This window comes from Mercenaria mercenaria, chromosome 18 (genome assembly GCF_021730395.1).
Source record: "Mercenaria mercenaria strain notata chromosome 18, MADL_Memer_1, whole genome shotgun sequence".
Lineage (NCBI taxonomy): Eukaryota > Metazoa > Mollusca > Bivalvia > Venerida > Veneridae > Mercenaria > Mercenaria mercenaria.
Window position 1 is genome coordinate 3604163 of NC_069378.1, and position 15553 is coordinate 3619715.

The 15553-nt window shown below is 32.3% G+C and overlaps 1 protein-coding gene across 4 annotated transcripts in view; it reads left to right on the top strand.

Moving 5' to 3' along the window:
• Positions 1 to 4201: 4201 nt before the first annotated feature.
• Positions 4202 to 15553, top strand: part of LOC123538576 (uncharacterized) — a 77032-nt gene continuing 65680 nt past the window's right edge. For 2 of the 4 annotated variants that reach the window (XM_053530252.1, XM_045322777.2), the window contains exon 1: positions 7464 to 7833. The gene's annotated coding sequence lies outside the window, so the exon portion shown is untranslated. Of the gene's footprint in view, positions 4944 to 7461; positions 7834 to 15553 lie in introns of those variants that run through there. The other 2 variants (XM_045322778.2, XM_053530253.1) reach the window with 2 other exon arrangements.

A 15553-nucleotide genomic window follows, 5' to 3' on the forward strand; every position in this document is an offset into this window, starting at 1 on the left:
TTATACTTTGGTGTAAGTATGAGTAGCGAAACTGGCTCCTGCATAAAAGTGTTTAGTTCAGTCACAAGAACACATTCAAATCATGAAAGTTTCCATCAAACAAGCAAGGATTACAATTCACTTTACTTTATAAGATTTTGTCGGCTTTGCCAGCTTCAGAAGATAATACCTCAAGGGTCTTAACGACCAGGCGTTCACATTAATCATTGGTTGAGACATAAAATAAATCGGGACACGATCAGCCAGACAGACTGAATAGCGTGCACGAAGTCTATTAATTATACGTGAAAAACAAACAACTTTAGAAACAAAGTCTGTCAGTTCAAATGTGTTCTTACACATGAAATACAGATATTTGATTCAATCAATATTATTCGGTGGCAAAAATCTCACGTTCCCTTCAAAACTAATGTAAATCTAGTGTCTATAATTATTTCAGTAATTATTTACTGCTGTGCAAATTAGATATCCAGTACATCAGATCTTGCAGCTCATTCTGATCTTACATCATTTGAATTTCCACAGAGTAGAACATTTGAAAATATGCACTATGAAGGTATACATTATTACGCAGCACAAGAACGGAATTACTTTACGGAGTTTTTTACCTTTCTCTAATTAACCTCGATATTTAAAGTAAATGATGTCTCGTAATTGTTTTTATATTAATGAATGATAAGAATCTCATTTCTACTTTCCTTATTAGTTAAAACACACCGATTAACTATTCACAACAAAACCAAGTTAAATGAGTAGTATAAATGGAATGGAGCTGTTCTAGCATCAGGTAATTTCCCGTTGTAAATTTATCAAATTTAGCAATATAAAAACCTAGTTTTGATTGATGTACCATAACCGGAATTGTATTGGTAATGTTCTTTGTGCTTATTATTACATACGTTATATTCCACGAAACGAATGGGAGTGGCTACTGAGAAATACATTATTTAGAGTTATTATACCTCTTTTTTGTCTACAATGATAAAATCCCATTACCCGAGAAAGAGATATTTTGACTATCAAAAACATTTTCAACCTTTCTGACACGTGACCAAGCGAAAGTGACTGTCAGGTCATGTGACCGCGCTAATATTTTGAATGTCATATAAGTGCAATTATCTGCTTCAACGTTTTAGCCATATGATTGCCTCCCTTGTACACATATAATAGTGACGTCACTATGAAATGTGTACACAGGCGATTACCGGGTTAAGATGAAACTGTTAAATTAAATGAATTTAAAACATTTTAAAACATTTTTATGTACAAAATTTTGTTCGGTATAATGAAATAAATATCATATGGCAGCGTGTGTGACATTAATATTGTGTACCCTCGAAACAGAATGTCACCACTCGGCTTTCGCCTCGGGTGACATTCTGTCCTCGGGTTGACAATATCAATGTCACACACGCTGCCATATGATATTTACATATTGACAACCTTGATACTATATAGAGATATGATTCAGCCAGATTTGCGGAAACGCAATGTTCCAAAATACGACAAGAAGTTGGCAGCGACGATTAAGCTAAAGCATTTTGTTTTCAGCAAAATATCACCGTAAAGATTCAAAAGTAATAAAGTTGCACAGAAGTGTTAGATTTAAAGTCATTGATTGTCAATTACGCAATCAGTCAGGAGTTAGTGGCAATCTGTCTTTTACATATGAACTGACTGCATTGTTTTGCAATTATTTGCCATTTTTTTATGTCACAGCACATAAGTATTCTAGGCGAAAACATATTACTAGAATGCATATGTAAAGATTGTTGTAAAATGCAAGGTTGTTCTTATTTTCTTTCGCTAATTTAGAACTGGAATGCCAAGATGAAACCATTGGTTTGTGACAAATGCTGGAAGTGTTTGTTATAAGTACGAAAGTCGATATATAATATTGCTGACTTCAGAAATATATTTTCAGTTATTGTGCGATCACAGTAGTTTAAATTGGAACATTAATGTTGTTTGATAAAAATATATGGAGATGTGCTTATAAAAAGCAAGTATAATATTCAACAGCTTAAGCTTCGTTCCGAAAATGCAGCCAAAAAGCAACCAACATAACGTGGATATGCACCAGGCTAACACATAGACAAATAATCGCATGCAAAAACATAAACAAAGCAAACACATGAAGAAAAAACAAATAAAGGAACACAGTAAGGGTCTGTCTCGGACCGGCCAGTGGCAGAACCACCACTGGGGAGCTTAAACCCGTTTATGGTGCGCTTCTAACCTCAATGTTACACCCACCAAGTTCCAAAGTCATAGGACAGTGTAATTAAAAGTTCTCCCGAACCAGACAAAGCCCTAACAAACGCAAATGTAACAGGAGGCATGCCGTATAACACAAATTTAAAAATGTTCTTATCAGTTTAAAAATTAAAAGGGAAATCTTAAGAACCAAAATCGCATGAACTCAGTGCCTTTGAAGAAGAACATCAAGCGAAACATTCTTGAGGGCATGACGAAACGAAACAGAAGACAAACATCAAAGAAGACCAGTCCCGATGGGATTTAAAAGCTACATCATAGAGAACTCTGTTCCGTGCACGTGCAAACGTAGTATAACATAGTTCCTGGCTGATATGCTTGATATAGATAATCCTCTTTTTGCTCTTTTGTTTGATATAATTTATCACCAGGATAGTAATTCAGCAATTTGGACACCAGTCTTTCTTAGTTGACATATAATACTGATAGATATTAATGCGCACTTTTCAGCTTTGTAGATTCAACTTGTATGCGAACATGGCACAGATATCAGGGAAGATTGTTTAAAACATTACATTCTTTGTAAAACAAATAAAATACTTCTCTTATATATTTTGCCGCATCAAACGAATTGACAAACGACAACAAACAAAAAATTGCAAAAACAGATTTGTATATAGGAATTGATCGTATCTGAAGTTGTAAAAAATAAACCTGTCTAGCCTTAAAGGTGGTTAATCAGATTTTAGTGATCGAAACATTAACACCTGACCATTTACACTTACTCGCGTTCACTGAGTAACTCACATGCTGAATGTAATTTCCTATCCTGTTTTCCCAACTAAGACTGTATTATTTTAGCATAAGTATAAATTCTATAAAAATACTTTTCCTAAGGAATGACAGGAAAATAAGAACTATTGTATTATATTTATCAAAGGATTGTATTGTCAAGTATATTTTAGTGCAAAAAAAAGTGAAGTTAGTTTCCGATCCTGTTTACGATAAATTGAAAATGAATATTGAACTCAAGTTTGTTTTATGTACCTGATATTTCCCAGTATCAGTTGCAAATGTAATATTGAACTGAAAGTTAGATTTTGAAATACTTCAACACTAAAAGGAGGTAAAAGCAAAATTTGATAAAAATATAAAAAATCCGTTTTTGACGAGGATCTAAGTCTTTAAATGACCTTTTTCTTCCTGAGATAAATTTGTAATATAATATATAAAAACTGACAAAAACAACATGATTATATGGGTGAAATATGATTTACCACCTCTGATGAATTCCTGTCGAACCTGATTGATCTCAGTTGCAAAAGAAATTGCATTTAAATGATATAGTATACAAAAACGAAATATAACATGCCTAATATTTGTGGATTATACATAACTTAAACTTGTTTGTAAACTCTATTAATACTTTTAAAATATCCAGTAAAATGGTGTACTGTACAAAACATAATTTTGGTGGTAGTGTTTTTTTTTTCTTGGTATGCCTACGATGATAATGTGAATACTTTAACTTTTATTGTGTGTATATCTTGTTCAGCATTCTCTATTCATGTATACGCGTATAATGTAATAAAAGTAAAGTTTGTCATACAATACGTTGAATAAATTATACGATACTTTATAACCCTTTCAAGTTCAAAAAGTAAGCTAATGGCATATATTTAAGTTAAACACAAAAGTGTATAATCTGGCTGATAAGATGTGCACTAATATTATATCTTGTAGGTATTTACCTAGATCATTAAGTATTTACTTAATACTAATTCATATGAAAGCGGCACAGTTCTCCCTGTAGTTTTATTTGTAAGCTTAAATTTGCTTGAATGTGCATCTGTTATCAATTTTTGGAATTTTCTGGAATGATACTACACAGAAAAATATTTAAATTTCTTACTCTGCAATTTTTCATCTGTTGATTTGTACTTACCTTGTGCGATAGTTTAATATCGGAGAGTGCCGTAGCTGTTTCAATACTTGATTGAAATGTTATATTGGAATGTTTATAGGATATTGGATATATAATGCAGAGTGGTGTAAATTTTATGTCTTTTAAATATTGAATGTTCGGTTTATTAATTGTAAATGTTCAATTTATGATAAAATGTTTTTATTTGTAAAATGTATTTTTGAAGGATTTGATTTTTATGCCACATACAGATAAATTAGCTGTACAAATAGAAACTATGCGTAATTATTCGGTTAGAAAAGCATTGTTGTCAATAGTGCACATGCCCTTATACAGTCAGGACCTTAAAGGGAGGTAATCAAAAATATGGATTCAGCAATAGTTTCTACTATTAGTAAGCTAATTAATATTCAAGCATTTGAGGAGAAAGCAACTTTCGAAAATAGGATTTAATAAGAAAATTATATGTTTTAAGGTCATAACAAAAATGTGACAGCGACATTATAAACAAAAACATTTTGACCCTTTGATATATAAGTGTAATGTTTTTACCGTTTCGGGTTAATGGAAAATGACGAAAAGTTTACATCAGATGATATACTGTAACAATATGAATGAAGAGTTTACCAAATGATATCTTTACATGTATCAAACGGCAAGTAAGACGGATGTTGTGACAATTTTACTATTAAATGGAATGTTTAATTGTATCCGTGCGTACTTAATTCACTGGTTTTATGTCAAATTTATGTTAAGCTCTGCTCACAGCATCTGGATATAAATGTTCACAGACACGCCAAAGGTAAGTTCCGTTCTTTAACAGTGTCTGGTTTGGAGTCTTTGTAATAATGTAAAAATGTAAGATATATTTATACATTTGTATACAAGTATTCTTTAATTGACAGCTTAGAATACGAAAACGAAAATCATTTAGCAGTTGCGTGATACAACACGACATAAAATAAACAATCAAGAACATGACTTAAAAATCTAAATCGCCGTATGAGGTTTTAACGTCATACCGACACAACAATTAGCTAAGTCTGTTATTTCAAATGCTTGTTTTTACCCTTTATACGTCTTTCAAATATGTCAGAACCTTGTATGACTAATTCATAGATTAAAAAACTAAAGTTAGTTATATCGTTCTTAAATAGAAATATCATATTTGTGTGACTGAAATAATATTACTACCTTGTATAATTTAGCTATAAACAGACTTAACTAATTAATTTCTCAAGATTTTATAGTGAAATTGGAACAAGAACATACAAAGTACAGAGTCCAGGTACGGAGAGACTTTTATCTACTGGTACTATAAGACCTCTTTTGTTAGAAAATGTGATATACTTGGCAGGGAATCATTTCGAAGCGTAGCACGCAAACAGGTAAAATAATAACTCAGTTTCATTGAGTCCGTGGAAGGTCCAACACCACTTATTCCCCCAGGCAATATAATCCTGTTTAATTATTATACCAAGTAGAATAAACATTATTTAATTCTCGAAGTTGGACAAATAACTCTGTATTCATGTTTAGTACGCAATGGAACGTGCTGTAAATCAGCACCACTTTTTAATTCAATTTCTTTCATAAATCTGTCCTTCTCGGCAACTTTGTTTGTATAAATTATCCATGCTAGATCGAAATACAACATGCGCCTATGATGTTTGCCGGTGGCAGTTCCAATGCGGAGCTCCACTGTCCTGTCTACTGTATGAAACAAATGCACTCTTACAACGTTAGCATTCAACTTTAAACGCATTTTCAAAGTGAATATGTAACTTTTTTAAGTAGAGCATCGATTATACTAAGAACATCTTTGTATTCTATTGTAATTATTTACAATTAATTGTGGAGACACTACCTTTCAATATAAGTGCAAAATTATCTAGCGAAATTGATACATCAGATTTTTATATTTTACTAATTTTCAACAGAAGGTATAATCCGTTTTAGATATTTATTATATATTTTATATACAAATACGCCCGTATCAGATTTCATGCGCAAGGACAATTGACAAAAATTACTGCTCTTCCATTTATATAGACGAGCTATTCAGTTAAAACCCAATAAAAGCTATAAAATTCAAATATTTACCGACTTTAAAGTTCGTGAATGTAATAAAGAAGCTGTTTGAAAGTCACGTATTCATCCACCGACTAAAGAACGAAATATATATACATGACCATTTTCAATAATAATACCCTGGTTAAAGGACGCTTATTATACGGTAGTACCATGATATCTTGTAAGGAGTTTGTTAAAGGGGAGTTCGTCCCGTTTTAATATGTTAAACTGCTACACCCTAGTGAAGTTATTTCCACACGCATATAACCTCATTGTGTTGTTTCGATATGTTAAAACATGGTTCTGCTATAAATTATTTAATAAATAATTATCATGTTTATACCTATCATTCGAACAAATAACATGACTTGAATCCTGGCTGAAACATAAATACACGCTGTACGCTGTAATATCAGTGTCTATCACAGAGGCATAGGGGAGTAAATTTGAAAATCCCAAAAATTCGTGGTTGCCAGAAATTCATGACTTGTTTTAAATAAAATGTCAGGAGAGAGGAGAAAAGCGAATATGTACCCTTCACGGTGCGCTTTATTATCCTTTAGCTGCTAAATTTCTAAAATGGGCAACACCATTTATTATTCGAACGGGTGTTCTCTCAAAATTTACTAACTGAATAGCGAACAGTACAGACCATGATCAGCCTGGTCTGCACTGATCGCAAACTATAAGGCAGAAACACTTGCCGCCAGCAGACTACATGTTAATATTTTAAGCATAGACCACAATCAAACAAATATACAGATACAACAATCACCCACGCCACGGGTCCACTTACAAACAGCATTTTCATACATTATACATAAACATATACACTCCTTTAACTTACTTCAGATAAAGGAAATATACAAAATCTATAAGGTAAAGAGCTATTATTAACCCCAGTATTGATTGCATTAAATATAAAAATACTATACTGAAAACAAGATTTTCATATCTAGCGTATATAGAAAACAAAAGTAACAATGAAATGTGAAAGAAGTTGCATGCACCTAAATAATAATATTAACCCTTTAAACTTGCTCTGTTTTGCTTTACATTACATACAGGCTATGTTCGGTGATCTAAATTCAAACCAAGCATGAACGTGACGGTATGGCATATCAAATAACATATATAGCATATTTTTTTGATCTACAAAGAAACCTAACAAAGCAGGTATAAATAGTAATTGATTTTATCTAAAGTTACAAGTCGAATTGTACTCCAGTCAAAGTGAATATTTATAAGTGGCGTTGCATGTTATGTACATAAAATGCACTAGAATAGATATAAATGATAAGTTATGTGAAATAGATGGGCTATAAACTCAAGTTATGAATGAAAGTTGTTTATAAACTGTGAACCATGTATGTATTAGCTCTATGTACGAGGAAGATAAATTATAGTAATATTTAGGATATTGATGATTAAACATTTCAGATTTATAAGCTACATGTAATATTTTCAACTTATTCTAAATAAAGTGTTTAGTTTTCATTAAATAATCTAGGTGTAGTACAGTTTTTAAGACTTTTCTTTCGTCACAGTTGACTTCATTCTGAAAGGAAATAATATTCTATCGGATATATTGTGAAGCCTATCAGGTTTATATTATTGAGGTATTGTATTTTTGCTTATTATTGAAATATTTTTCTAAACTAAATCTAAATTGCTAATGCGTACAAATGACAAATATTTACAATTCGGTCCCACACTTAGATGTTACAAAATTCAGAGTGTACTGAGTACTGTAAACGGACTGGAAATACACAATCAAGGTAGTTCTGCACGTTCGGATCAAAATTGTTTTCAACAAATTGAATGTAGAATTTGATCAAACTCTGATTTTCAACACTTCAGAATGTAGTTGGAAAATCGGCAAATAAAAATGACAGGGTCGAAAGCTTGATGTTTTGCTAGAATGATTTGAACTTTTGGACTTTATACAAGTTTTCATAATTGGAGTCTATGGAAAAAATGATAATCTTAATATAACATTTTCGCAAATAGAATTGTTCCATAAAGTAGCTTTTAATAAAACGTCTCACAGATCAACGTATATAATATGGTGAAACAAAATATACAGGTCCATGTTCTTGTTTTTTTAGGTATTTGCACATGATTGAAGTGATCTGCGCATTTTAAGCTAAAAAGGCATTATTTGGGATCATTAAACGTGTCAGATGTTTTAATATCATATTTTAACTTTAGAGTGATAGTAACGTTGCCGCTGTTATAAATTTACTCACAGGTTGTCACCAATTGATAAAATGATTTTAATTTCCATACATCGAATCCAGGCTTTATTCTACTTCCGGTTTATCAAACGAGCAGAACTACCTTAAACATTGGCCTCTTTTGAAGGAATGAGCAAAACGTTGTAAGGTAGGGCAAATACAAATAGAAATTGTAATGGAAAGATATTATAGAAGGGTTGCTTCAAATACCAACCTAGAGACGGAAGACTGGCTGTGATCGAACCAATGATTTCTAAAGTACTTAGATAATCTGAATCAGCTATGCACTTAAACGTATTTCGACCCTACGTTTTAAAATTCGTTTTACCTATCTATCGGGATATATAATGCTTCATTTTATATATGATTCCGGAAATAAAGCCTTAATTATAGAATTATGAATTTGAATATATTCTCACGCATGAGTAACAAAAACAATGAATTACAATGTATTTCAATGTTAATTTTATCGTCTATATACACTTTTTCCTTTAACCTTAGACATTTAGTTTATGGTGATACATGAGATTTTTGTGTCGATTCGTCGTAAAATCTAAGTCACTAGATTTTATGCCATCCACTGATATCCCAAAAATTTGAGAAGGAGATAACTGTAATTGTATCTGGTTTTATCAGTCTTGATACCGATCATGTGAATTAAAATGCTATCCAAACCGTTACATATACTAAATCCAAGCCGTTAACTGTTTTTCGATTACTTGTATCCAAACCGTTACATACTTGATACATGTGTTTGACTTCAGTTTGTATTTTGTTTGCAAAATACTGATTTTTTTTCAGTTGAGAGACCAATAGCTACAATTTTGTATATACAATTGTGTTATATATGCCGCTATATTATATTATGTATCACTTTGTCCTCTTGGGTCTAAGACTTCTGGAATATGTATGAATAAACTTTAATACTTGTAACCTTATATGTTGACATCTGGATGAACATGGTCTGATAATGAGTTAAAACAAAGACACTTCGTGATAGCAGACGCCTACAACCTGGAAATAGCCTGTTGGAGAATTTCGTATAACTGTTAATAATATGTCTGATAATTCTTTTGTGCGGCATAATTGTCGCATCTATAGAGTTTCTAGGCTTGGCAGTTTAGTGATGAATGTCTTTGTTTAGCTGTTTCAGGAAACAATTCACAACTTCATGATATGTTTCCTGAATTTTGAATATTAATAACAAAATTGTGATAATAATCTTCGATATTGAAGTCTGGTTGAGTGAAAAAGGATCGTATACATTGTGCTTTATTGTTTGGTTGATATTTCAATACCCATTTTCCGATTAAATTGTATTCTAGAAAAGTAATAATCTACACCTTGCGGCGCATCTTGGATGGAAATGTTTTAGTCAATTGTTAAAATGCTAGGTTATTAATGAGAAAAGTCTGTTGATATCAAGTAATCTGTAATAATGTTAATTTCTTTCTTCATACTTACACCGATATTTTCTCCGAAAACTTTTTTAGAGTCAGAGATATTGTAAATGTTTCAAGAAAGTGCTATTAAAGAGGAATTTATGATAGAGATGGTCTTTACCAACTGATGCCAGTCTATGAGTGAGAGCAGAGTAATAAAAAAATGCAAAAACATCGAACACTGGATTATAATTGAATCTTTACTGCTACTAAGAAGATGGTTCTCTCTTCAAGTTAGACGGGTCTTTTGTTCTAATCATACCTTATTACAAACATTACTACCACAAATATATGTTTTAGACGTACATTGTATCTTTGTACACGTTATTATAAGAATAATGTCCTTATGTAAACTATTCGTTTGCCTTGTTTGTATAATTAGGTAGTTAGGCTTGGTGCATTTAATCCAATGTGTACCATTGCAAATGTCAACAAAACATCTTCCTTACATATTACTTAAACTAGAAATTAATTCATTCTTGCCCAACATTCGTCATGTCTTATTCTAGAATCAGTATCATTAACTTTCATTTAAAACGATTACCCTGTAAAACATTGACTTTGAATGAAATATAAATATTAATGAGAAATCAAAGTAAAAGAGCACGGTTTCCTACACGTATATATTTATTTGCAGGAAAGTTAATTAACTTTATCCATATCAATATAAGATATCGCGGAAGATAGTTTACAATGTTTCTCGCCATCTTTTCTTCGTTCAGTAATTTGTCTAATCCTAGCAAATTATTTCATGATAATGCGTTTGGTAAAAATATTGTCTTGTTATTCACTTGAAGCTGATACTCTTTCAGATGTTATGTAAAATTTCCTGTCTTCGCATTAATTGCTTTAGCGCAGACATTTAGTCTGCATTAGACATTATTTATATTTTGTCTTGGCGTTTGATTCAGTAATATGATATATATTCTAGGAAAACGGCTAAACTCGATATACACACTGGAGTCTACAGTGCTTTAATATTACTATAATTGTCCGTACTATCTAATACGTTTGTCGTATTTATTTTTTTTTTGGAAAGTGCTATTTACAAAACAATACAAAAAATAGTTACCATCTCTGCACATAATGCAAAATGAAATGAAAATTCAACAGTGCCAGACAAGTTTCATAGGATAAAAAACTACATTTTTACGTCTTCGTAATTGAAAATAACAAAAATAGAATTCATGCCTCAGAAATAGTTTTGTAAATAGCACTTTCCAAAAAAAGTTACACGTGTATGTCTGTTGTGGTCAAAATGAGCAAAAACAGTCGAAACGTAAAACTGTTTAAAATTTCATCATTTCCGATTGTTCCATAAAAAACTATTCTTGAGAAAATATTACTTTCCTTAACCTCTAAACCAGGAGGATAACAGATCGTTGGTGTAGAAAGTAAAAATATAACATTATATCACATATTTGCTGCTGCTTTCGATCGCAAAAGTTTCTTTGATGCTTTTCTGCTTTTTTAGATGTTTACATAATAATGTACTACTTGCTTAGACTGGGAGTGGAATTCTTAACTTTCTTTTTCGTCGGTTAATTAGCAAAATTGCTAGAATCAAAATTTTATTCGACACCAATTAGCACTTATTAGCGCCAGATAAGAAAGATGTGTTTAATGTAGATATTTTCCGGGTGTAAATCTTTCTTTATTGGCAGCGTATCATCGATTCAGGCCACATTTTACCACTTTCTAACAGTTGAAGATGTTAATTAACTTTGTGTTACTTGCTTTGCCTTTGAGTGTTGGTACGCACACTTTTCCTTTGAACAAATTATGCTGGAGATATGTTTTACACAAATCAGATTGCATCGCCAAAATGAAAATAAGTATTGATTTGCAAAATATAGTCTTAAGAAATTTAACAATAATTTCCTGAATTCTGAACTGACTTTTGCACTCGCCCCAGCAACGGCATCGGCGTCGGCATCGGCGTCACCTTGTGTTAAAAGTTTTTGATAAAGTCAAATATCTCTGTTAATTTCAAAGCTGTTGACTTGAAATTTAACATATTATTAACTTTCAAAGTCAACACCAGGAGAAACAATCCCTATAACTCTCATTTGAATTTTGACAGAGTTATTCACCTTTTTAACTATGAATATTTTGGTTAAAGGAAGAATATCCAACAGAGAAAGCCACTTTCTAAAAACGCAGCCTCCCCAAACGCGCACACGATTAACACATGCACACCACACACAAAGCAAACATATAAGGACAAAACAAACAAATAAAGGAACACAGTAGGGCACTGCTTTGGAACGGTCAGTGGCAAAACCACAATTTGGGAGCTTAAACCGGTTTATGGTGCACCTAACCTCACTCATACTCCCACAATAACCAATAACCTTTATTATACTGGACAAGATTGATTTGCACCCAGTGTAGATCATGATCAGCCTGTACATCTGTGCAGTATGATCATGATCTCCATTGTTCGCCATTCAGTCAGTATTGTTTTGGTAAGCATCTCTTTAAACAGTTAATTGTACTGTGCAAATTGAAAGATGGACAAGTTCATTATAGAAATTCAGCAGGGTAAGGGTTTACTGGCAAAGCTCTAATTCAGAGTCAATCACTGAGAAAAGTTGATCGCGCTGTCTTACGGACAGCTCTTGTTTTTTTGTTGTTTTTTTGTTGTACGATTTGGAGGTCCGTCCCTTTAATTCTTTCTTGATGAAAGAAATGGTAACTGCATATAATATTTCAGAGAAAATATATCCATCCCCTCAAATATATTTAGTATACAACATTAACTTTAATAAAATATCCGTTATTATACTACGAACAAAAACAAAACTTTTTAGGAAAAGAAAATTATATTATCATCATGTTAGAACTAAATAGTTGCTTGCATGGATATAAAGATGCCATTATCTTGCTTCGAATAGGAGAGTTATCAGCCCATAAAGCTTTGTTATCAATTTTCCAAGAAAAAGCGCACAGGCAATACGTGTAACTTTTATTTAAGAGAACAATATATTATTTGTAGACGCTTACATTATCAGAATGTCTAAACACACCACAACTGAAACTAATCAGCATGTTAGATAGACTTCTCATAAACGTCAATAAAAATGAGTGTTTTCTCTCTAATAATCTAAATACAGACTTTAGCAGCCAATTCATGGCAACTGAGGCGCTCTAAAAAATATGTCCTAAACCCCTGCTTTAGGCATAGTTAATGATTCTGATTTAATGTGTGAAACATCTCTCAAATACAAATATATTTAAGGCCCCTTTAGATCAGTTTACCATAAGTTGCTTTAATATAGAGAATAACAGGCTACTGTCTTTTGATATCAATGTTATCAGGTCGAGGCTGATATGGGCCCATTTCAGCCGAGACCTGATAACATTGATATCAAAAGACAGTAGCTTGTTATTCTATTTATCATGAAACTCATACAAACTGCTTAGAAAAACATATGTCTTCATCTCTTATTTCTTAAGAAAAATGTCTTCTGAAGCAAAAAATTAAATTTATATTTTACGGATTTGAAAATTCATCCGCCCCTGAAACATCTGAACGAAACAATACGGCAGCCATATTGAATTCCGACAATGTTTTTGACTTTCTGATAGTCCTGTAAAAAAATAACAATGAAATAATTTCATCCTCTTGAACATGCTTTATTTCCATATTATACAACATTTGACTCAGACAACTACATGTCCAAAGCGCTGAAAATTTCACTTCCAGTTCCAGGCTTTAAAGATTTTAAAATCACTAAATTTACACTGATCCAAGAATAATAATTAACACAAACACTTTTGCTAATACTTAATAAAATGTGCTTGCCTTAAATATGGCATACATCAAGAATAAGTATATCATACATTGTCAAGTGTGTTCCTTTCCAAAAATTGATCTATGTAAACATTGTGATGTCATGATGAACGTTTCACAAATGATGTCATTCAGTGCTATTGTCTGTGTAATAAAATTACAGACAACCATATTCAAGGAAATTTGTTGAGATTACAGAATCTATTTAGAAAAAAAAGTTGTGCAACATTGAAACTGGACTCTGTAATAAAATTCAGTCTGGAAGGAAACTGATGTAAAAACTAGTCCGTCAATATGGGAGGAGCTTAACAAAATAAAATATCAGGCAAGTGATATCAGGTAGTTGCATGATAAAAAATAAGAAATGTACCAAGTCTTATTCAGTGGCCCAATTAAAGCTGAAAGTTTAGTCAATTAGTCATACTTTATCGTTACAAGTATTACATGTTGGATATTCTACAGATATGACCGGAACTATATGGAATGTATGTTCACTAGTCTACGTGATCATCTTGTGATGCTTACCTGCGCATTGTTACATGTTCTGTTCTGTTTTATTGTCAGGTATTCAAACTTCAGAAAATGGTCATGTGGGATGCCTATCACGTCTCAGAAACAAATCAGTCTACCCGAGTCTGCTATTAGCTTGCTGTGTCGCATTGTATGCTTCCAAATGATCTTCTGAAACCTTATCCTGCCTAATTTCTATTACGAACTTTCAATTTGGACAGTACCATTAACTGTTAAAAGGGGTGATTATCAAACCGATTCTGACTTGACAACAAACAGTGCAGAACTTGATCTACACTGTTCGCAAAGGCAGAATCAATCGTGTCCTGCATGCTAAGGGGTAAAGAATGAAATACATACTGAGAACTTTATGTTCCCGTGTATCATTGAAGGTTCCATGTTCACCGCCGTTTGAATACATCTGCGGATGTCTCTAAATTGCTTTTTGTACTTTTAGCATGTGTCAAGCCGGAGCTAGAGGGCGTGGACGGTAGCATCCATTTCGACTACCGTCCATGAACAGGCTCAATCAAACCGAGCCTGCAACATTTCGTTTTTGTCTTGTTGAGCGACCTATAGGGTTTCCACTTTTTCTATTTCATATTGGACTTGAACATTTCTTCTAGACCGCGGAACAATCTATCTGCTATCTAATTGATTGCTCTGACAGTTTCGGCATGCATACGTGTTTTGGGAGAAGAACAATCGTATCAAAGATACGAAAACTTTTGCATGATTTGACAAGATACATTTTGTAACATTTTTGCCATAAAAGTCGATGAAAATTGAAACAGCTTCAACAGTATCGATTTTCCAAACCCGTTACATCAGGCTCATATACATTATTAAACTACTGGGATTATATTATGACAGCACTCTACTTCTAACCTTATTAAAATGTATGGACATGTTAGTTCATTAGTTAACTTTCGTTTGTTAATTATAATACTGTTGGAATTTTACATTTATCACGTGTGATGATGTTATAGCTCAGGACACTGAAAGGAAGAAACTGGATGTACATTGTGGGCTCTTTTGTTTTAATTCTATTTATATGAATGCTGTTTAATTTTAAAAAACAAAACTGTTTTCATGTTTATGCCACATACTTTGCTCATTAATATTTCATATTTAAAGACTCAGTATTTGATGCTCCAAATTATGTGACGCTCAATTGTGGCATAAACCAGATATTCAAACAAGACACGTATCAGCCTTTGCAAATGAAATCAAATATTTTTATAGTGGTATTGTACAAAGAAATTATGAATAATAGTATTATTGTATTAGCGACTACTACAAGTTAAGCATGACTGATTTATGTTCAGTGACAACAGGATGTGCAGTACACTCT